Here is a 23,335-nt window from a genome sequence, read left to right on the forward strand (position 1 = left end):
GAGTCAAGAGCTCCAGGGTACTGGTTAGTTCATAATTTTGTTCCACCTATAGGGTTACAGATCCCTTTAGCTCCTTGGGTACTTTCTCTAGCTCCTACATTGGGAGCCCTGTGATCCATCCAATAGCTGACTGTGAGCATCCACTTCTGTGTTTGCTAGGCCCCGGCATAGTCTCACAAGAGACAGCTACATCTGGGTCCTTTCGATAAAATCTTGCTAGTGTATGCAATGGTGTCAGCGTTTGGATGCTGATTATGGGGTGGATCCCTGGATATGGCAGTCTCTAGATGGTCCATCCTTTCGTCTCAGCTCCAAACTTTGTCTCTGTAACTCCTTCCATGGGTGTTTTGTTCCCAATTCTAAGGAGGGGCATAGTGTCCACACTTCAGTCTTCATTCTTCTTGAGTTTCATGTGTTTAGCAAATTGTATCTTATATCTTGAGTATCCTAGGTTTTGGGCTAATATCCACTTATCAGTGAGTACATATTGTGTGAGTTCCTTTGTGAATGTGTTACCTCACTCAGGATGATGCCCTCCAGGTCCATCCATTTGGCTAGGAATTTCATAAATTCATTCTTTTTAATAGCTGAGTAGTACTCCATTGTGTAAATGTACCACATTTTCTGTATCCATTCCTCTGTTGAGGGGCATCTGGGTTCTTTCCAGCTTCTGGCTATTATAAATAAGGCTGCTATGAACATAGTGGAGCATGTGTCCTTCTTACCGGTTGGGACATCTTCTGGATATATGCCCAGGAGAGGTATTGTGGGATCCTCCGGTAGTACTATGTCCACTTTTCTGAGGAACTGCCAGACTGATTTCCAGAGTGGTTGTACAAGCCTGCAATCCCACCAACAATGGGGGGAGTGTTCCTCTTTCTCCACATCCTCGCCAGCATCCGCTGTCACCTGAATTTTTGATCTTAGCCATTCTGACTGGTGTGAGGTGGAATCTCAGGGTTGTTTTGATTTGCATTTCCCTGATGATTAAGGATGCTGAACATTTTTTCAGGTGCTTCTCTGCCATTTGGTATTCCTCAGGTGATAATTCTTTGTTCAGTTCTGAGCCCCATTTTTTAATGGGGTTATTTGATTTTCTGAAGTCCACCTTCTTGAGTTCTTTATATATGTTGGATATTAGTCCCCTATCTGATTTAGGATAGGTAAAGATCCTTTCCCAATCTTTTGGTGGTCTTTTTGTCTTATTGACGGTGCCTTTTGCCTTGCAGAATCTTTGGAGTTTCATGAGGTCCCATTTGTCAATTCTCGATCTTACAGCACAAGCCATTGCTGTTCTATTCAGGAATTTTTCCCCTGTGCCCATATCTTCAAGGCTTTTCCCCACTTTCTCTTCTATAAATTTCAATTGTGATAAAAACTGCATGGTACTGGTATACTGACAGACAAGTAGACCAATGGAATATAATTGAAGACCCAGAAATGAACCCACATACCTATGGTCACTTGATCTTTGACAAGGGAGCTAAAACCATCCAGTGGAAGAAAGACAGCATTTTCAACAAATGGTGCTGGCACAACTGGTTGTTATCATGTAGAAGAATGCGAAGCAATCCATACCTATCTCCTTGTACTAAGGTCAAATCTAAGCAAAGCATTCTTATTTTGCATTAAGCCACCTTTCAAAGCTGGGGTTTTAGCTGGGAAGCAGAGGTCTGGTTCAATCCATTGTATAGGTGTTTGTTTCCTGACACAAACTAGGATTGCAGTTCACTTCCATTGTGAGTGTGGGGAGCTCTGGGGGCATCAGGGCATGGCTGGCACTCAGCTTGCTGCATAGTAACACTTAGCTGGAAGCTCATGAATGATGTCCATGCCATTTGATTGGTTTCAGGACCCCACCAATGGTCTTCATAATCACCCTTTAATGAATATTACTGGGAAGAGGCCAAATAGAAGAGGAGTATCATGTAATACAATATGAGTAGTAATGGGCTATATGGAGTGAGTCTCTTCCTCTCCATCTCCCTCTCATATACTCACTCATATATATATGCACACACACACACATGCACTCATATACTCGCATATATGCACATATACACTCACATATATATGGACACACATTTACATGAACACACATTTACATGCACATACACTCACATTGACATGCACATATGCTCACATTTACATGCACACACACATTTATATGCACACACTCACATTTACATGCACACACACACTTACATTCATACACACTCATATTTACATGCATACACACTCACACTCACATGCATACACACATTTACAATCACACACATTTACATGCACACACATACTCATATTTATGTGCACACACATTTATATGCATACACACATTTACATGCACTCACACATTTACATGCACTTACATTCATATTTACATGCACACACACTCACATATCCATGCACACACAGAGTCACATGTGTACATCTCACATTTCCATGCACACACACTCACATACACATACCCTCATACACACACACACACTTCTCTGTCTAACCACTTCAAAATTAATTCAAAAGAGAAGTCATGCGTCATCATCATCATAAGATGTTCTCAGAGCACTCAACTGAGTGGAGCGGAGCTGTGGACAGTGGACCTCTGCACTCATCTTGTAGTCCTGTTCCTGCGGGGGTTGATGTATCAGATGCTTCACAAACACACATATGTACACGTGTGAGAGTGCCCCCAACCCCCAAACTAAAAAGCATCAGAATTAAAACCATTTGACCAAGTAAGACCAAAAATGCAGGAAGCTTTGCTTTCTGTGTTGCTTAAAACTTCAGCACTCTTCAGTCTTTAGTGACTATGGACACTCTGCCTTTAGATCACAGGTAGAGCATTCCAAGAATGATGCAGAGAGACTCCATCTGGAATCAATTGTTTAAAATGTTCAACAAAACCCTCCTTCTCTTTGGAATGTTCCAGCCCCATAAATAGAATTAAGATTAAAATAACTCTCCAATATCTGTTGGCTGCAAAGTAAGGGGAAAGGATGTTCCAGCATAAAGAATTTCTGCAAAATATTCTTGCATATTAGGTGGTTTGTCCATGTGGTTCTTTCTACCCTTGTACCATTTTTTTTTAATTTTTTGTAAAGTGGTCCCTACCTTGGATGGAATTAGCAGTTCATTTCTTTTTTAAATAGAGTAATATTTATGTAATGTTTATCCTCAGAGAGAACAGACAGCACCAGGGGCACAAATGGAATAATCGGTCATCAGGTGGGCATCTCAGTGTCGCCTCAGCCTCAGCCTCCGCCTCCGCCTCAGCCTGGTGCTTTATGTAACACAAGGAAAATGAAAAAATTAGACCAAAAGAGCCATTCTTTTTGGAGGGCATGGGAGGAGTTTAGGATTGAAAGAAAGAGAATGATATAATACAGCACTCCTGTATGAGAGTCTAAAATCAATCATTCACTATAGATAAAAGAAAATAAATCAGATGCATTCTTTTTCTTCACAGATTGGGCCCATAAGGCTCCTGTAGATTGAATTTCCAGAAGTGGTTTGTCACGACCATCTTTGAGTTCCATTGGGTACAAACTTTAGGGTGTTAACAATGGGCCAGGACGTGATTTTTCAAGGCACCAAGAAAAATACACTTCCTATTGTCAAGTAGCTGTTCCTATTTGCAACTCGCAAGTTCACATCCCCTCAAGTTTCTTTCTATTCAACCTAATTGGAAACAACTAGATCCAGTGTTATTCTCTGCCTGGCCAAACTGCAATTAGATTTCCTGTGTGCTTCCGATGATGTGACCTGCTCTTACTAGCCCCTCATGGGCCCACTCCCATGGGCAAGTAGTGTGTTTGACTGTTTTTTTTTAATCCACCACACAAGTGGAAAAACTGAGTCTGACAATGCCTACCTGGTTCTTCTTCCGTTTTTCATTTTTGAGACATGTAATGTTTTGACTTGCTATGGATTATCTATGCTTTAGTTCAATGCTGTGCCCTTGTATGGTGTGGACAAGAGGATCTGTTTTTAAGGAATAGCTTCCAAATATCACAGAGGATCGTAGAAAGATCTGCTCACAAAGGGAGGACAAGAATGTTTCCATTCCCCTGGTTGCTAACTCAGAATGCTCATTTTAAGCCAGAGTCAAACATGGTTCTCCTGTATCATAAGTTAGTAGCATAAAGGTATTTGAGACCATTATCTGCCTCTTCCCTTCTCCATTACCTCAGGTAGATGTGAGAATTGAGTCATAACTGCTTTTATAGACAGAAATTGACATGCTCCCCATGTTAATTCAACTCCAAAACCTCTCTCCAGATTAGTGACATAATACCAATTTCTGAATGGTCATCATAATATCACAGATGGTTGCTTTACTACTTTTGGTTTTCTTATTTATGCCATTCTGGTTTTAGACTGAGCAACACCAAAGACTTCTTTAGATAACGAGGACACCACTTTAAAGCCCCCCACCATTATTCCTGTGGTAAATACAAGATTCATGGATAGTAGGCAACCCTGAACCCTTGAGGCAGCAACATTCGTTGTTCAGCAATTCCCAATTTTATTTTCTAAATGCGAAGCTTCAGGTGGTGCCCTTGTCTCCTTTGTTGTTTGTTTGCTTGCTTAAGTAACAGCAACACATCCCTTTCAGGGTGATGCTCTTGGAAAGAGTTGCAAGCTGAGAGATCTTCTGTGGCAAGTCCAGAATCTGACCTGAAGAAACTAACTCCCATTATACAGTCATTTGGACTAAGCAGCCAGGCAGATTGCCCACCCACTATCCCCCACCAACCCCCACTCCCAAATCCATCTGCTTCATCTTTCTGGCAGCTATGGTGATTGTAAGGACTGCAGTGAAGTGCTTCTTACTCTGTCTCAGGTTTCACATGAAAGCCATGGTCTGGAGCAATCTTGCCCTAGCCAAGATCTTGTCATCTTCACAGAAGGTGTTCCTGACATTGGTCATTTGTTCCCACTGACCATAGCATTCCTAACTATCCTATAAAAGCTGCTAAGTCAGATGCCACAGAAAATGCTCCTGGAACAGATCCTATGACTGTGTTTTTCTATTGGTTTCTCTAGAGTGTGAACAGTGAAATCCAAGATCTTTTGATATCTCTCTGTCAAAGTATCAAGAATTAGCATTAATTGTACAGTCTTAGCTAGTTTCTCTAGATCACCTACCTGTCTTGGAAAAATCTTTGCTGAGTGAAGTATGAGTGAAACTTAGAACTATGTTTCATTTACTTATCCTAAAATGTATGTAGTGAACACCTATTATGGATCTACACAAGACAGATACATAAATGACAATAATGAAGACATTGGGAACTCAGGGGTTTAGCTACTATTCAAAAGAGTAGATTTGGCCTTGAAATATAACAATAGGGAATTTGGGGCACTTAGTAGATGGGAACTGGCCAAGCATTAGCAGGGTAAGCAGGACATAAAGAGGACCTTCATATCCAATGATGCATCATGGGTTGTGAAAAACTCATGCAGCAGGCATGCTGTTTTTTTTTTTTTATATCAATCTGATATTATATTAAAGTTAACTTAAAGTCTCTCAATGTAGTTTTGTCCTCCGGTGACTCATTCTTTAGAGAAAACACACCTTATATCAGGAGGAGGCACAGTATACCTGGAAGGAACAGGGACAGCTGAGTCAGCCTGCCTGGTCCTTGTCTAGAGCCTTCGTGTTGGCTGTGTGACTTTGTGTGAGTTACTTCACTGTGACTTGAGAGATTTTATTTTTATCTTTAAGTTGACATATTATCATTTACATCATTGGGATGGAATGGATATTAACAAAATCAATACACTAGAAATCATTTACACAGTGCCTGGAATATGCTAAGCCTTCAAAAATGTTAGCTCCCATTATAACAACATGGAGGCACATATAAAACACTTTCTGGCAAACAATGGGTTTGGAACTATGGAAGGTTTGGTTGCAAAACTTTTTCTAGGAGTCTGCCTGGGAAGAGCTGAGCCACTTGCACTGGTAGGTGTAAATCCTAGATGTTATGGACTTTAGATGCAGAGCAGTTAATGCATGGGCTTGCTCTACTCAGACAAGTGTTCATTCTTTCCTGATGTTCCCTGTCAACCTTTTTCACTGTAAAAAATATATGAGGTCCTGTCTTTCTGCTGGAGGTGGGCTCTATAAGTTCCCTCTCCCTACTGTCAGGCATTTCATCAAAGGTCCCTTCCTATGAATCCTGGGAGTCTCTCACCTCCCAGGTTTCTGGTGCACTCTGGGGGGATCCCCCAACCTCCTATTTCCTGAGGTTGCCTGTTTACATTCTTTCTGCTGGTCCTCAGGGCTTCAGCCCTTTCCCCCCACCCAATATCAAATCAGGTTCCCTTCTACCTCTCACTGCCACCCCCCACCCTGTCCACGTTCCCTCCCAAGTCTCTCTCTCACTCTCCTCTTGTGATTGCTTTCTTCTATTTCCCAAGTGGGACTGATGCATCCTCACTTGGGCACTTCAGCTTGTTGAGCCTTTTGAATTCTGTGGACTGTATCTTGGGTATTCTGTATGGGTTTTTCTTTTCTTTTCCTCTCTTCTCTTCTCTTCTCTTCTCTTCTCTTCTCTTCTCTTCTCTTCTCTTCTCTTCTCTTCTCTTCTCTTCTCTTCTCTTCTCTTCTCTTCTCTTCTCTTTCTTTCTTTCTTTCTTTCTTTCTTTCTTTCTTTCTTTCTTTCTTTCTTCTTCTTCTTCTTCTTCTTCTTCTTCTTCTTCTTCTTCTTCTTCTTCTTCTTCTCCTTCTCCTTCTCCTTCTCCTTCTCCTTCTCCTTCTCCTTCTCCTTCTCCTTCTCCTTCTCCTTCTCCTTCTCCTTCTCCTTCTCCTTCTCCTTCTCCTTCTCCTCCTCCTCCTCCTCCTCCTCCTCCTCCTCCTCCTCCTCCTCCTCCTCCTTCTTCTTCTTCTTCTCCTTTTTTTTGGCTAATATCCACTTATTAGTGAGTGCATACCTGCCTACATGCCCTTTTGGGTATGAGTTACCTTACTAAGAATGATCTTTTCTAGTTCGATCCATTTGCCTGCAAAACCCAGGATGTCCTCGTTCTTAATAGCTGAGTAATACTCCATTGTGTAAATGAACCACATTTTCTGTATCCATTCTTCTGTCGTGGGACATCTAGGTTGTTTCCAGCTTCTGGCTATCACAAATAAGGCCTCTATGAACATAGTGGAACAGGTGCCCCTGTGGCATGGTGGGGCATCTTTTGGGTATATTCCCAGGAGTGGTATAGCTAGGTCTTCAGGTAGATCTATTTCTAATTTTCTGAGGAACCTCCAGATTAATTTCCAGAGTGGTTGTACCAGTTTGCAATCTCACCAGCAAAAATGGAGGAGTGTTCCACTTTCTCCACATGGTCTCCAACATGTGTTGTCACCTCAAGTTTTGATCTTAGCCATTCTGACTGGGTAAGGTGGAATCTCAGGGTCGTTTTGATTTGCATTTCTCTGATCACTAAGGACTTTGAACATTTCTTTAGGTGTTTCCCAGATATTCGAGATTCCTTACCTCCAGCAGGAAGACATCAAGTGAGGGATGGGGTTGCCATCCCACAGTCACACCTCTGACCCATAATTGTTTCTGTCTGAAAGGATTACAGGGATGGAAATGGAGAGAATCCTGAGGAAAAGAAGGTCTAGTGACAGGACCAAAGTGGGATCCAGCTCAAGGGGAGGTCCCAAGGCCTCACTATTACTGAGGCTATGGAATGCTCACAAAAAGGGATTTATCATGTCTGCCCTCCTAAAGACCCAACAAGCAGCTGAAAGAGCCAGATGCAGTTATTTGCACCCAAACAATGGACAGAAGTAGCGGACCCCTGTTGTTGAATTAGAGGAAAGCTGGAAGAAGCTGAGGAGGAGGGCAATCCTGTAGGAGAACCAGCAGTCTCAATTAACCTGGACCTTCAAGATCTCTCAGATACTGGACCACCAGCCAGGCAGCATACACCAGCTGATATGAGGCCCCTAAGACACACACAGTAGAGGACTGCCTGGTCTGTGTCCATTCAGAGATGAAGCACCTAACCCCCAAGAGACTGGAGGCCCCAGGGAGTTGTAGAGGTCAGGTGGAATGGGGGTGAGGGCATCCACGTGGAGATGGGGTGGAGTTGGGAGGAGGTGTGTGATGTGGAGCAGTCGGAGGGTAGATAGTGAGAGGCGGGGAATGGAATATGGAGTGTAAAAAAAGAACTACAAATAAAATTAAATTACAAAGTACATATGAGAACATTAGCTTTCCCAGCTTCAGCAGATCTGGTCCATGAGTCCAGGCACTTGTTTCTACCATTCTTCAGCCTGTGGCAATGGAGAGTGAATGGTAGAGTTAAGCCTCTCATCTCAGGCTGGATGTGTAGGAGAAAGGGTAGCAGTGGGAGGGAGGGAGAGTGGGATGATGGGAGACAGACATGCATACAGAGAGAGAGAGAGAGAGAGAGAGAGAGAGAGACAGACAGACAGACAGACAGACAGACAGACAGACAGATAGATACAGAGAGACAGAGAAAGAGACAGACAGAGGCAGACAGAGACATAGAGGCAGAAGGAGACAAAGTCAGAGAAAGGAACAGAGACAGAGATAGAGACAGAGAGACAGGGAGACAGGGAGACAGGGAGACAGGGAGACAGGGAGACAGGGAGACAGAAAATGAATTACCACTAGGGTGGTCAGTGCCAAAGAACAAAATATTTTCTTCAAGATATGACCTCATTGATATACTTCCTTCCTTCTTCCTTTTCCCTTCTTCCTTCTTCCTTCCTCCTTGCTTACTTACTCATCTCTATTTTTCTGCCATCTCTAAATTGTCTGTTAATATAAAACTACCCTTTGATTAAACCATCCATAAAGTTGTTAACCACCGAAAAACAATCTCCAACTCTGGAACGTGCTATAGCAAAGACCAAGCCTTCAACACATGATCTTTGAGATGCATTCCAGATCCAAACTATAACACTCTCTAAACACATAAAATGCTGGCACCTGGGGAATGTTCCTGGTCCAGGAGTATAAAATTTGGGCATACTATGCCAAAATAATCGGTCTTGACAAGTCTTGCCTCTTAGGCCTCCTCTGGGAATTCTCCTGATTCCAGCCTCTACTCCTATTCAATCAGATTAAATTTTAGCATTCTTGAGCTCCACACAAACAGTAATTTTAGTTACCTCCCAGCTACACGGTAATAGTTGAGGTCATGGATACTTTTGGCAGAGGAGAGGAGGTATGGGGGTGAGGGGTGTAGGCTTCATTGAAATCATGACAGAGTTTGGGGACTTGAAAATATGCAATCAGAATAGGAAAAATATAGAGTCTGTATTTTCCAGCTTGTATTTGATCCCAATTTTAGTATCTGAGTAGGTTTAATTTCTTTTTTCTTCTCTGCTAGTTCCTTTTCCCCTGTGGTGTCTCATTATTCAGTAACAAGAAAACATATAAATAACCAGGACCTTCAGTACAGCCTCCTAAGTCTAAACATCACTGCAGTTACTCAGGCCTTGGTTCCAGCAAGATCAAATGGTAATGTCTCATAGAGTGTGTGTGGGTCGAGAAAAGTACTTGAGTTCCCATTTTCTATGGAGCTCAATTTTCCTCCCTGCATTCTTCCATCTCTATGATTGCCTCTATCTATGCATTTTATACCTACCAATCAAAGCAATGTATCTCCAGACTGAAGAAAGGATGATTTAAAGGGATCTTGACTTTGGGAACCAAGACAGTTTGGAAACCATATACTCTTAGTATGGGGAAAGAGAAACATAAGAAAATCCACCCAGAAATATATTCCTGAGCAAGGACTTTATACCAGGCAGATTATTTCACTTAACTTTGCCCACACCTTAAGCCAGGTCATCACTATTTCAGAGGCAGAAAGATGAGGCTCAGAGAAATTACCTCAGCACACACAGCTAAGTAGCTGTACATTGGTCCTAGTATAGCTACCTAACAAATGATGAAATTCTTCCAGGTAAAAATATGTTTAACCAATCATAAGAGACATAAAGAGGCAGCTATGGATGCATGTAATCATGCATGGTTCCCACAGATGCATGCCAAAATCAAGCCCTTAGCCCAGGAATTCCACATATCTCAGTCTGAAGTACAGATCCTCTTTTTCTGCAAGAATCCCCCCACCCACTACTTCCTCCTAGACAAGCTTCCTTCTCTCTAAAGAGAGAACCCCTTGCACATCCACCCATTCATGGTTTCTGTGATCTACCAATCCTACCTGTATAACTTTGTCTCTGGAATGCCCCTCTGGGACACAAGACTCCCAGAAGTTCCTGAAAGATAGTTCTTATGACCGGTCCATAGGGACTAAACCACCAACAAAAGAGTACACATGGTGGGACTCATGGCTCCAGCTGCATATGTAGCAGAGGATGGCCTAGTCCTTCATCAATGGGAGGAGAGTCCCTTGGTCATGTGAAGGTTCTATGCCCCAGTATAGGGGAATGCCAGGCCAGGAAGCAGGAGTGGGTGGGTTGGTGAGCAGGGGGATGGGGAGGGGATAGGGGATTTTCGGAAGTGAAACCAGGAAAAGGGATAACGTTTGAAATGTAAATAAAGAAAATATCTAATAAAAACAAAAGAACAGAAAATGTCTACTTTTGTAAGATTTCAGTGAGATATCATTTTAAAATATCAAATATTTCTGAACGTTTTATGTTCATAACAAAATAGATACCCCTAGAACTACTTTCAGCCCTGAAAGCAGTGACAACAGCAAGAAGCAGGACTGAACTTTCAGAAGTTATAGTCATGGTGGCTAGCTTTCAATGTGCTAAGGTACAGCTGAGTCAATGGGGGGACACCATTGTCCTGGGGATGGAAACAGTGTCACAAGGCACAGGAAGCAAAATGCAAAAAGAATAGAAGAGAAAAAGAAGAAGAAGAAGGCCTGCCACTAGTTGGTTTCACTCTATGACCTTGACCAAATTATCTTCCTGACTTTCTGTTCTTTCCATGGCATAAAACCCCATCCTGGTGACCTCAGAAAGCTATGTCACCAAATGAAATAGTAGCTGTGGAAGAGTTTTGAAAATGCATTATGTACAAGGAGTATTACATATTCTATAAACAAACACTGTTTCCATTAAGCTAAGCACTGAGTCACTGAGACTGGCAATGAAGCAAATGGGGAACAAGGAAAAAAAAAAGCCATGGAAAATCTGGATGCTGAGTCATTCTCCTTGAGCCTCGTGACATTTGGGTAGGCCTTTGAAGGTGACAGGCAGTAAGGCATGCCAGGTGAGCTACAGAAGAAAGGGATGAGGTGGGGTTGTTTTTATGTCTGGAAAATTACTCAGGTGTAGCAGATGAATGAAGAAAGGGAATTTTTTTGACAGCTAAGGACAGCCCGTCAGTATCAATGTGGATGGATCATTCACTCACTCAGGAAGCCTTGCCAGCTTTCAACACCCACTCTGTGCAAGGAAAAAAAAAATGCTGTGGGTGATTTGAGTTCTATGACGTAATTCTTGTCCTTATCAAAGAAATAACAAAATCTAATAAAAAGCCAGGCTAAACGAATGTCATAAGTGAGGAGTGGCAATCGGTCCCTACATGTATCTTAATGTCTGTGTTTACTGAACCTCAGGGAAGTCTGTAGGGCCAGTCTTCTCAGTATTTGGGAAGAGTTGGATGTTTCATCTCCAGGGAGGTTGTGTGAGGCTGTGAAGCAGATACTCATCTGTGTTGTACATGTCTAGTTGTTCATGAAGAAGATCATGAATTCTAGTTGGTTACTAAATATGGTCTAGAACATCTTTCATATTAGTCGACGTCATGTTATGATTTTGAGTCTATTTTTTTGTCTGCTCATCTAAATTACCTGATCACTCTAATTAATCCACATGTGGTCCTAATATTTCATTTTTCAATTTTGAGTTTCAATATCTCATTTATAAAATATGAATCGTGATATCAACCATGTTAGAATTGTGTGCTAATTGACATGGTGATAATAGAAGAACCAACCCAGTGTTGAGGATAACACATGGCTCTTCATGGTAGCTTTCAGCAGAGAGCTGATACCATGCCAGTTACTGTCTTCTAGAGGTTATAATTTGATTGTCATGAGATTTTAATAACACTTTTCTACAGACTACATAATGTTATCTAAAGTGCTACATCAAAATCAAACTTCCTCTTTCCCGGCATTTTGAATTTTCTCAACACACACACCACACACACACACACACACACACACACACACACACACACACACACATACATACACACACACACATGGCCCTTCCTGTGAAGCTCTGATGTTCATTGTTGGATAGAGCACATGATTGTTTGGGTTAGTGGGCACGAGGGACTGTGTCTTGCTGCCTCTGAAGGACACATTCTTTGGATCAAGGGTAGTGCTAGACTGTCCTTTGAGTCCTTAGCAGGCTGCAGTAGATGAGAACAATTTCACCAGCAATATTTAGAGCTGGGATTAATGAATCTTCATATCTTTTCAAACTCATCCATTCTGATTTAAAAGCAATGAATAGCAGCAGTTTGGAAAGATGTACTAGTTCATGGGCGTAATAAAAAATAGATGTCACTGCCACACAAAGTTCTTAATGTCCTTTCCCCAGGGGAGAAAATAATTGCTACAAGGAATTAAAATTTAACTCCTTGCTCTTATTACTTCACAAACATTTTCTGTCACTTTTTAGGTCCCCCCCCCATGTTTTGTCCAATTTAACTGCAGGATATTTTATATTTTTATGTTCATTAATATTTTACCTGTATTTGGCCTACTGCTAACAAAATAAACTTAGATTTCATTGTACCATTTTCCCCAAAGAACTCAGAGAGATTCAGAGGTTTGAGTTGAGCATCCAGAATGCAGACTTTGTGCTTCTTCCAAAGTTATAGCTGGGGGACAGTGTATAAATGGGTCCCCAGTTTCAGAATCACTCACAAAAAGCTACTCAGATGAAGAGGATCCTGCACAAATGCAAATCAAGAGTCTTTTTCAAAATGCATTTTTATTGGCTATTTTATTTATTTACATTTCAAATGTTATCCCCCTTCCCAGTTTCCCCTCTGCAAACTCCCTATCCAGTTTCTTCTATTTCCCCCTTCTTCTATGATGGAGCTCCCCCACTCACCCACCTACTCCCACCTCACCTCCACAGCATTTCCCTATGTTGGGGCATTGAGTCTCCACAAGACCAAGGGCTCCCCTCCCATTGATGGTTTAGCCCCTGGGAGCTCTGGGGGTTCTGGTTGGTTGATATTGTTTTTCTTCCTATGGGGTTGCAAATCCCTTCAGCTCCTTCAGTCCTTCCTCTAATTCCTCCATTGGGGTACCCATGCTCACTCTAAAGTAAAAAGCCATGTTTCTGTTAGGCTGAGAAGACTGATGGTGGTATTTTCTAGATTACAGTCTCATTTGAGAAGGAAGTCTAGTGTCCCCCTCTGTCAGACAGAATTATAGTCTACTCATGTGACCTTGCGTCTGTCATTTAATGCTCTTTGAGCTCAGCATTGTCATCTTTGGATATAGCTCTGGAGATGTCATAATGATTGTGCTGTGTGCACACAAGACACTAGCCTGAATCTCAGTATTGATATTTGCCATGCTCACGGTTGGCACTAGCACATTTTTTAGTATCGTGCTTGCTCTCTTTCATCGTCGGTTTAACAGGATTTAGATTCACTTAGGACAGACCCTTTGGGGCAGATCAAAGCTGGCTTCTAAAGAGGTTTAGTCTGGGATGGAAGATGGAGCCTGAATGCTGCCAGCATCATCCCTGGACTGAATACAAAGTGAAAAGGGAGAAAGTAAAGTGAGAGTCCACCTTCTCTCCCTCTGGACTGTGGATTCAATGGGACCAGCTACCTCATAATCCTGCTGCTTTGTCTAGTACCATTCTGGCTACTAAGACTTCCCTGCCATGATGGGTGTACCCTCAGACTATAGGACAAAAATAAACCCTTTCTTTCTCAAGTTGACTTTTGTTGAGTACGAGAGAAGTAACTACTAGCTTGCTTTAGGTAGCCACCAGCAACTGTTGTGAGTTAACTACTGGGGTAAAATCTACTTACCATCCCCTGGACTGGAGGATTTCCAAAGCACCATCTAAAATCCCAGGATTCTATTTCTTACATAGCCTCTTACATTTTAATAATAATGATTTATAACCAACCAAACACGTGGAAAGCACCCATAATACCCTTTCTTATATGGAAGCCCTGGGGAGCATGGCCTCAGACAAATGAAGTCCTTAAAATGCCACATACACAGTCCATGGCAGGCAAGTGCTAACTGATGGGCTGTTGGGGTCTGACCTCAGGATATAGAGATATCATCTGGTCTCTCCCAAACATAAGCTGCACTACGTGATTTTAAAACTATGCCGCAAGAAAAGGAGAAAGAGAACATTTAGCAACAAAAAGATCGAGCTGTTGGCAGCAATACACTATTAGATCGCTGTGGAATTTTTTGATGTTGTTGTGGTTGAGATGACATTGCGAGGATACAGAGCTTTGAGCACGCTGTGAGCCTCTCATTCTGCATTGGCACCTTAGCACCTTGGGCCTGTGGTAAGGAACTACATTTACCCTTTGCATATGTTACCCATTGTCAGAGCCTTGCAGAGAGTGCAGTGGTTAGTGGTTACCCTGATTAGTTCTTTATGACTACATGCTGATACAGGCTGTCCAGAGATGATGCACTTCACTTCAGACTCTACATTTCTTTGCCTGGAAGAGTCAAGACTTTTATAAAATGAAATACTATTCTGAAAACAGTATTGACTCCTGTCTGCAGAAGGACAGTGACTTTGGAGACATAATCCCCTTCCAAAATAAATCTGTAAACAGATGCAGCCGGGATGCCCTCCTCTTCTGTCTGTGGTAAGCTCACATCTTCCCAGCATGTTATTACTGACGAAAGGCTCTGCTGTGATACAGGAAGGATGTAGCTGCCCCAGACAATCCAAAGGAAAAGCAGCAGCCCCGTGCAGTTCAAGTCCAGTGTCCCCCGAACTGGTTCCCCTTTCTTTCTCTTTGTGATGAATCTTTGTGGGAACTTGTATCACTTTCCTTCAGCAGGACTAGAAAAAGATCACAGACTGGATGGCTTAAACACAGTTCTCTTTAGTCTGGAGGCCAAAACCCAGCATGCCCTCGTGGTGGTTCCTTTGAAGGTCTGAGAGAAGGATCTGGTCCAGACATCTCTCCCTGGCTTGCAAAGACCATCTCTGGCCACATCCACATGAACATCCTCTGTGTCTCGATGTCTTCATGTCTATATTGGCTAGAAGAGATAGATAGAGTACAGGAGCAAAGCTATTCTCCAAGGTCACACACCAGAAATGAGAGAGACGCAGTGTCAGTCTCCAGCACAGCATAATAAGAAGACACATTTTAAAGTAATTTCCATCCAGCGGGATTTAGGTTCCAGTCTTTGAATTTCTTATGAGGTCACTTTCCTCCAATTACAAGACCTGTCAGGATAGAGGATGCTTCTTGTTATCTGCCTACATATACGTAATCTATATGGAAAAGAACAAGCTGGATGCAGATGGAGAATAGTTACATAATCAGTATTTAATCACTTTTTTATTTGTTTAGATAATGTATGCATCCAGATTTGAAGCCACCCTCCTATGGTTTGAATGTGAATGCTCTCCCAGAGGCCCCTGTATTTAGGCACTCGATCTCCACTTGGTGGCATTCTTTAGGGGACTGGGGATTCAGTTGCTGGGCACGTGACCTAGCTTGCAGAGGGTGTGAGTCATGAAGTACTTGTCAGCCTGTGTGCAAACATGACTTTCCTGCTTCTTCATCCACTTTGAGGTATGGAACCTTTCTGCTACATGTCAAACTTACCACCATAAACTCCATTGTACCTTCCCCACCATTCCCCACTGTGATGGGTGAGATCTGAGTGCCCAGACAAACATTTCAAGGCACTTTTCTCGCTGTGATTGGGTGTGTAATAAATACAGCCCACTCTACTAGTGACGTAATCTGTGTTTTACAGAAGCCCAAAGCGTAATATTTTCTCTTCCTTAACCATGGTCAGGGAAGGTTGCTTAAGGCACAACCGAAGGCTTATCTTTGTTTCCCATCATCAAAGTTCCAACATAGGGGTTTTATACTGCATTTCCTTGAATTTTCTTTGCTGTGATCTGGTTTTCCTCCTCTTAATCCCCACAAGGTACCAAGATAGAAATGACCTTTCTTTTTCCTCACATTTCCATAGTCCTTGTTTTCACTCATTGCTAAAGCAAATAATGCAAAGGGCAACCAATGTTGGGTCTCCCCAGCTGAGACCTGACCTCAGAGGATGAAAAGAGAGAACAAAGTCCAGCCTCTACCTTGTAGATATCCTAAAAGTGACCAGTGGTCTGACGACTCACTGTAAAGAAACCCATGTGCTGCTAGGAGACTTGTCATAACCTTGACATTACTGAAAGTTAAATGGGTGGAACACAGGCTGCTAACTCCATTTTAATGTGTGTTTTGAGTTGAGACACATATTTATGTATTGTATACAACTGTGGCTCTTTGTTAAAAAAAAAAAAACCTCTGTGATAATGACATATGTTTAGTTTTAGAAAGAAATACTATATGCATTTCCCCATAAACCTCTAATTTCTGCCTCTGTGAAACAGCAGTTTTATCTAGCAGTTGGGTTCTAATTTATGCTCCTTCTTTGGTTTTGATGGAAGGTAGATAGCTTCTTCAAATCTTATTTTCCTTGAAGGCATTTGTCTGATCTCTCTGAAGAAACAGCGCGCGCTCTCTCTTTCTCTGCTCGAATTATGCTGAAAACTCTGCGGGAAAACACCCACATCTATCTGTCTGAAGAACACAGAGAGCTTTGGGGTACCTCTAAGCAGAATACACCTTTGTGGCCTACATGCCCAGAATTAAATATGAGGATATGTCTAAGGGTAGTGAGTCCTGAACACTCTTCTAGCCCACATACCTATGTCATATTAAAGTATGTAATTGTGAGGTAGGGCAATGACAATCATTGTTTTCCTCTAAATTTAGAATGTATTATTCCTGAGTTATGACATGTCTCTGGTCTCAATAATCCAGGGGAAATCAATAAACAGAACTAAACATAAACTCTTGGTAACTAGGATAATGCCTTGTTAAGTTATCATACTGGTCTTTGGATAAGACAGTCACCCCCACTGAGTGGGCTTGCTGCTTAAGGAAAGAGGGTCACTATGACTTAAAATTGTAACAATTATAGTCAGAGCAACCAAAGCTTACAACACAGTCATCATGTTCTCTGCTTCAGTAGTTTCCATATATTGGTTCTATGATGGTCCTAGTCTGGCTCACTTACTCACCTCAGTAAATGGACAAATGTGGAATGCTAGGCTCACACATAAAATGCCTAAAAGTTCTAAAATAAGAAAACAAGAGGAAAATTTAGGGGTAAAAATCTTATTTAAAAAGTAAAACTGTGTGTGTGTGTGTGTAAAATGGAGCTATGTCAAACAGGGTGACAAGGCTCCCCCAAGAGCCGTAGATTATCTAGCAAAACTGTAGTAAAAGGAGTTTCATTCCACATGCAATGGGCATATGGAGACTATACACAAATCCACAGCTGGCCAAATACAGGAATCAACTGACTGTGAGGTGTCCAGCCACAGTTGGTGCTTCTACAACGCAACTGGTATGCCTTAGGCTCAGGGAACATTATGCAAAAGTGGGAGGGGAGATGGCAGGAGCCAGAGGACCAAGCTGTGAGACGGTGTTTTCTGTTTCCGCGCTCATGAATTCTCAATATGAAAGTTTCCTAAATAAGACATAAAAAATGACAATGTCAATTGACGTGCCAGTGTGCATGAGGGGATGTCACAAAAAATCCCGTACATAAATGAAGAGCTATAGAAAATCAGTGAATGCTAAGAGAGTGAGAGTTTGTTTTTTGCATGGATTCAGTGAATGCTAAGAGAGTGAGCGTTTGTTTTTTGCATGGATAAGCCCCCTGAGAGTTTGCCCACTCCCAAGTGAGTCACAAACACATATACATTAGATCAACACTAAATGGATTTCAGTAACACACACATAGAATACATACACAAGCATATATATATATATATATATATATATATATATATACACACACACACACACACATGTATGATTAAAGACGAGTTTATGAACTTGAGGAATGCGAGAACATGGGAGGAAAGAGTAGGTGGAAATAGCATAAATCTAGTATCCACTCACACACGAAATGCCCCACCCAAATAAAACATTTGCCTCTCACAACAGTTCTATGAAGTAGATGTTATAGAGGAGAGAGTTACATCTAGGGTCATAACAACTGACAATGATTTAAACCATGGCTACATAGTTAAAGTTTATGCTTTCAATTTCTTTTATATGTCAAAACTGAATAAATAAAACTTCATGTGTATATGTCATTACCGATTAAAATTTAGAAAATAATTTGAATTTAACTAGTGATTACACTTGAGGTAGTGTCACACTCTCAGTTATATTATAGACTTATCTTCAATTTTCTATCCTTCTGTCTCAACCTTACCATTGTTGGGATCACAGGTTCAGTATGGCCATTTCTGGATCTAGTAATAGTTTCCTCTTATTAAACTTTATTTGTTATTATTAGAAGGATTAGTGTGTATGCACATATGTAATGTGTGTGCATGTTTATGTGTATGTGTATGCATGTGTATAGGTGCATGTATTCATGTATGTGTATATGGGTGCATATACACGCACATGAATGTGTGTATGTGTATGTATTCATGTCTGTTTGCACATGTGTTTGTGTGTATAAGTTATATTAGTTTGTGAAATCAGTTCTCTCTTTATACCTTTACAGGAGTTTCAGGGGTCAAAGTAAGGTCGTCAGAGTTGTGTAGTAAGTGTCTTTACCTATGGAGACGTCCAGCCAGCACTAGTAATGACTTTCTAATGCAAAAGCTAATGTTTTGATATAGGAAGGAATTGAAGAACAACACAATACAATTCTGGAGATAATAGAATAGACTCTAGTTTTACTCTCAAAGGTGAAAAGCTTTATTTGAGACTAAAAATGCTACATTTGGAGTACTATGTGATGGCTTCCTTTCAGTCATTTTTACCCTTCCTTTTAGGTGACCCCCATCTTTGGACAGTACCCACCTTGAGTAGGGACTGCCAACTGCTCTGCTCATTGGGTAGCCAGACCAAGAAAACCAGTTTGACAGCAACAGAACATGTGCTCAAAGTAAGCCTCCTTCCTGTGTATGCAAACGATGACATGCTCAGCACGCGTCCTCTACAAAGGGATTTCCTGGAGGAAGGAGAGAATCATGCAGCAATTTTGCTTTGATGGCATAAAAACTTTAACAGCACATTTGAGAGACTGAGTTGGTTCATCCTGGTCTACAGACAGATGCCAGAGAACATAGAGACTCTGCATCAGTGTTTCTGGGTTAGAGCCCAGTAGCTTATTTTATTAAGGTTTCTATAATGATTTTTTTCATCAAAGATACAGAGCCCCCCCCCAAAGACAACTTCCATACTAACTTTTCATATTCAGATTTATCACCTTACTCCAAACTCTAAAAAGTTCCACATCTGAATTCAGCACATTAAAAATAACAATGCTTTAATAAAGGTGTTATGCTAATTTTACATGTCAGCTTGACAAAGCCACTGAATACTGGGAGGGCTCATTAGTCTCATTAGTCTCATTCCTTGGTGTGGGTGTCAAGGTGTTTGTGGAAAGATTAGTTTGATATTGGTAGGTTGAGTAAAAGAGGCATCCTTTCCCACCGTGGGAGGAAGGCACCACAGTGGGTGCTTGGAATAAGTGTACGGACGAGTGCTGACTTTGCTCTCAGACTTTCAGCCTATGCTGGAGCAGAAACCTCCAGGTATATTCTCAGGGATCCACACTGTAGCAGCACACATACAGGTCTCTAGCCTCCAGAGGGAAGCTCACTGGACGTTTGCAGCTTCCATAATGATTAGCGCAAATGTCTTATGCTACGTATGATTTCTACCTATCTTCTGCTAGTTCTCCTTATCTGGAAACACCAGACTAGCACAAAATTGAATGCTTCTATGATGTGGACATTTTGCATAATGTGTTCTGTTAGATTCATGCGGTGTGCAGACCAGTTTCCTAACTACACTTGAAAACCATATCGTTTCTTCACTTCTCCTGTCTAATCTTGAGTTTGGTCCACTTCTATGCTTACTTTAGAACTTCTTCTTGAACAAAGAACCCCTCAAGTTCCCACATTATGAAAATTCCACCAAGAAAAGAAGTCAGAGAAGCACAGAACATTGGTCAAGTGACATCATGGTCTTGACACTGTACTCTGAGATAACACAGAACTGGGGACATGCTTCTGTTGCTCAAAGACCACGCATTATACTAACTGGTTGTCATTTCTGTAATCATTTTCTCTGAGTGCACTTGTCTGATGAGTGACAATTTATTTTAAGGTTTAGTCACCTTATCCATACACAAATGCCACATACACAAAGGCCATGTTTAGCAACAGATCAGCCAGTGGCTCCTCATTTAACTCTCCCTTACTTTTGTTCACTGGGTATTTCAACAAAGCATATACTTGAGTGTGACTGTGGGACTTGGTGTGTCTATATGTACAAGTGTGAATGTAATTCTCACAGTCTATTAGCTTAAATTTTAAGCTTAGTAATAGAGAGAAATGGGGCATGGCACTAGACAGTTTCAGCACTGTTCAAAAAATACATGTCTTGTCACTGCATATCTCAATTGCATGTCACAGAGAATCCTATACTTGAGAGAAAAATGGGAGACAGTCTAACTCAAAATCTTATAAAATTTCTCATGTTACAAAAATAAAAGGCTTTAATCCCCAAGTTTTAAATTTCAAGTTTTAAATTCTCAAGATGTTCTTTTGAGTACTACTCAGCTATTAAAAACAATGAATTTATGAAATTCTTGGACAAATGGATGTATCTGAAGGATATCATCCTTAGTGAGGTAACCCAATCACAAAAGAAGTCATTAGATATGCAATCACTGATAAGTGGATATTAGCCCACAAACATAGAACACCCAAGATACAATTTGCAAAACACAAGAAAATCAAGAAGAGGGAAGACCAATGGGTGGATACTTCGTTCCTCCTTAAAATACCCATGAAAGGAGTTACAGAGACAAAGTTTGGACCTAAGACAAAAGGATGGACTATCCAGAGACTACCCCACCCAGGGATACATCCCATAATCAGCCACCAAACCCAGACACTATTGCATATGCCAGCAAGTTTTTGATGAAGGGACCCTGGTATAGCTATATGAGGCTATGCCAGTGCCTGGCAAATACAAAAGTGGATGCTCACTATCATGTATAAGACGGAACACAGGGCCCCCAATGGAGAAGGTAGAGAAAGCACCCAAGGAGCTGAAGGGGTCTGCAACCGTATAGGAGGAACAACAATATGAACTAACCAGTACCCCCAGAGCTCGTGTCTCTAGCTGCATATGTAGCAGAAGATGGCCTAGTTGGCCATCACTGGGAAGAGAGGCCCCTTGGTATTGCAAACTTTATATGCCCCAGTACAGGGGAACACCAGGGCCAAGAAGTGGGAGTGTGTGGGTAGGGGAGCAGGGCAGAGGGTGTGTATAGGGAACTTTTGGGATAGCATTTGAAATTTGAAATGTATATAAAGAAATATATAATAAAAATGTTCAAAAAAAAAAAAGAAAAAGAAAATAACCCTAGCTTCTCTATCTCTGTCCACCTCTCTGCCCCTCTCCTTCCCTTCTCCTTCTCTTAATCCATACCTTATTCTCTCTCCCTCTTTCTCCTTTGGTGTGTGTGTGTATGTATGTGGTATGTACATGTATGTGTGTACTTATGATGAAACATTCACCCATGCATGCATACGTGAATGCCAGGTGATGATATTTAATGTCTTTCCCTGTTACTTTGCACTTCAGTTTTCCAAGATAAGGTTTCTTATAGAGTCCACAGTTCATGGTTTTCGCTAGAGCGGCTGGCCAGTGGGCTCCTGTGACCCACTTGTGTCAGTTCTGGGCCTCAGCACTGGGTTTCCAGGCTATTTTTAATGTGGGTTCTACTGACATGAACTCAGAGCCTCATGTTTGCACAAGCATTTTACCCACTGAGCCGTCTCCAGCTCAGGAACCTGGACTCTGCACAGGTTGCCTTAGTTGCCCCTTCTTCTATTATTAAGCTTTCAAGATCCCACCTTGTAGATTAGACTTTGCGTGTCCTTATTACTTCTGCCTTGGCTGCTGCCACATCTGACTACTAATCTTATTTGAAAGACATCATTTTTCTTGTCGACACTATTTTCTTCTGTATTGTCAATTTTCTCTTTCCTTCCTCAAAAACCTCAGACAATCTAATGGGTCTAGCTTGAGAACAGAAAGAGTTACCTTCATTCTTGGTAGACTGCTGAATATTTTCTGGATGTGAGACAAGTAGATATCATTCTACCAGGAATCCAATAGTGACCAACGTGTGCCATCAGATTCACCCCTTCCTCAAGAGATTTCAAGTAAGTGCAATTACAGGGCAGTGGTTTACATATAGAAGGTATAATAGCACTAGAGTAAAGGCATTATTCCCCAACCCCAGGGAAAAGTGTTTAACTTCCAGACAATTGTGAGCCTCATAATCCAATAACAAGATGAGGCCCATTGGACTTGCAAACTTTATATGCCCCAGTACAGGGGAACGCCAGGGCCAAAAAGGGGGAGTGGGGGGGTAGGGGATTGGGGGGTAAGTATGAGGGACCTTTGGGATAGCATTGAAAATGTAAACGAGGAAAATACCTAATAATAATAATAATAAAAAGAATATTAAAATAAATAAATAAATAAATAAAATAATAAAAAATATAATTCCAACGAAAGAATTAGAAAGCACTCCCTGTTTACCCTCCCTCACAAATGCAACAGTGCTTCACTCTTATATCTCTACATATCACACACACACACACACACACACACACACACACACACACACACACGTTTGTTCATCACTGACTAATAGCACACCAGCAGAGCAGATTCATGCTGCAGGGAGCACTTGGAAGGAGCTGGTGGAGAGAAGAGAATGTGTTCAAAATATATTGTCAATTTTTGTTTAAAAATTTATATAACAATGCACACATGCTCTCTCTCTCTCTCTCTCTCTCTCTCTCTCTCTCTCTCTCTCTCACACACACACACACACACACACACACATATTGCTTCCATGTGAGGAGTTTCCTGTCTTTTAAAAGTATTTTCAGGCACATTTGCACTTGTAAGCAAACATGGAGAGGAGCCGTGCATGGAAGCCCATATTTTACAGAGCTTAGAAGCTTTATTACAAAATTTCTTAAGACTTT

This window comes from Mus musculus, chromosome 15 (assembly GCF_000001635.26).
Source record: "Mus musculus strain C57BL/6J chromosome 15, GRCm38.p6 C57BL/6J".
In the NCBI taxonomy this organism is placed as follows: domain Eukaryota; kingdom Metazoa; phylum Chordata; class Mammalia; order Rodentia; family Muridae; genus Mus; species Mus musculus.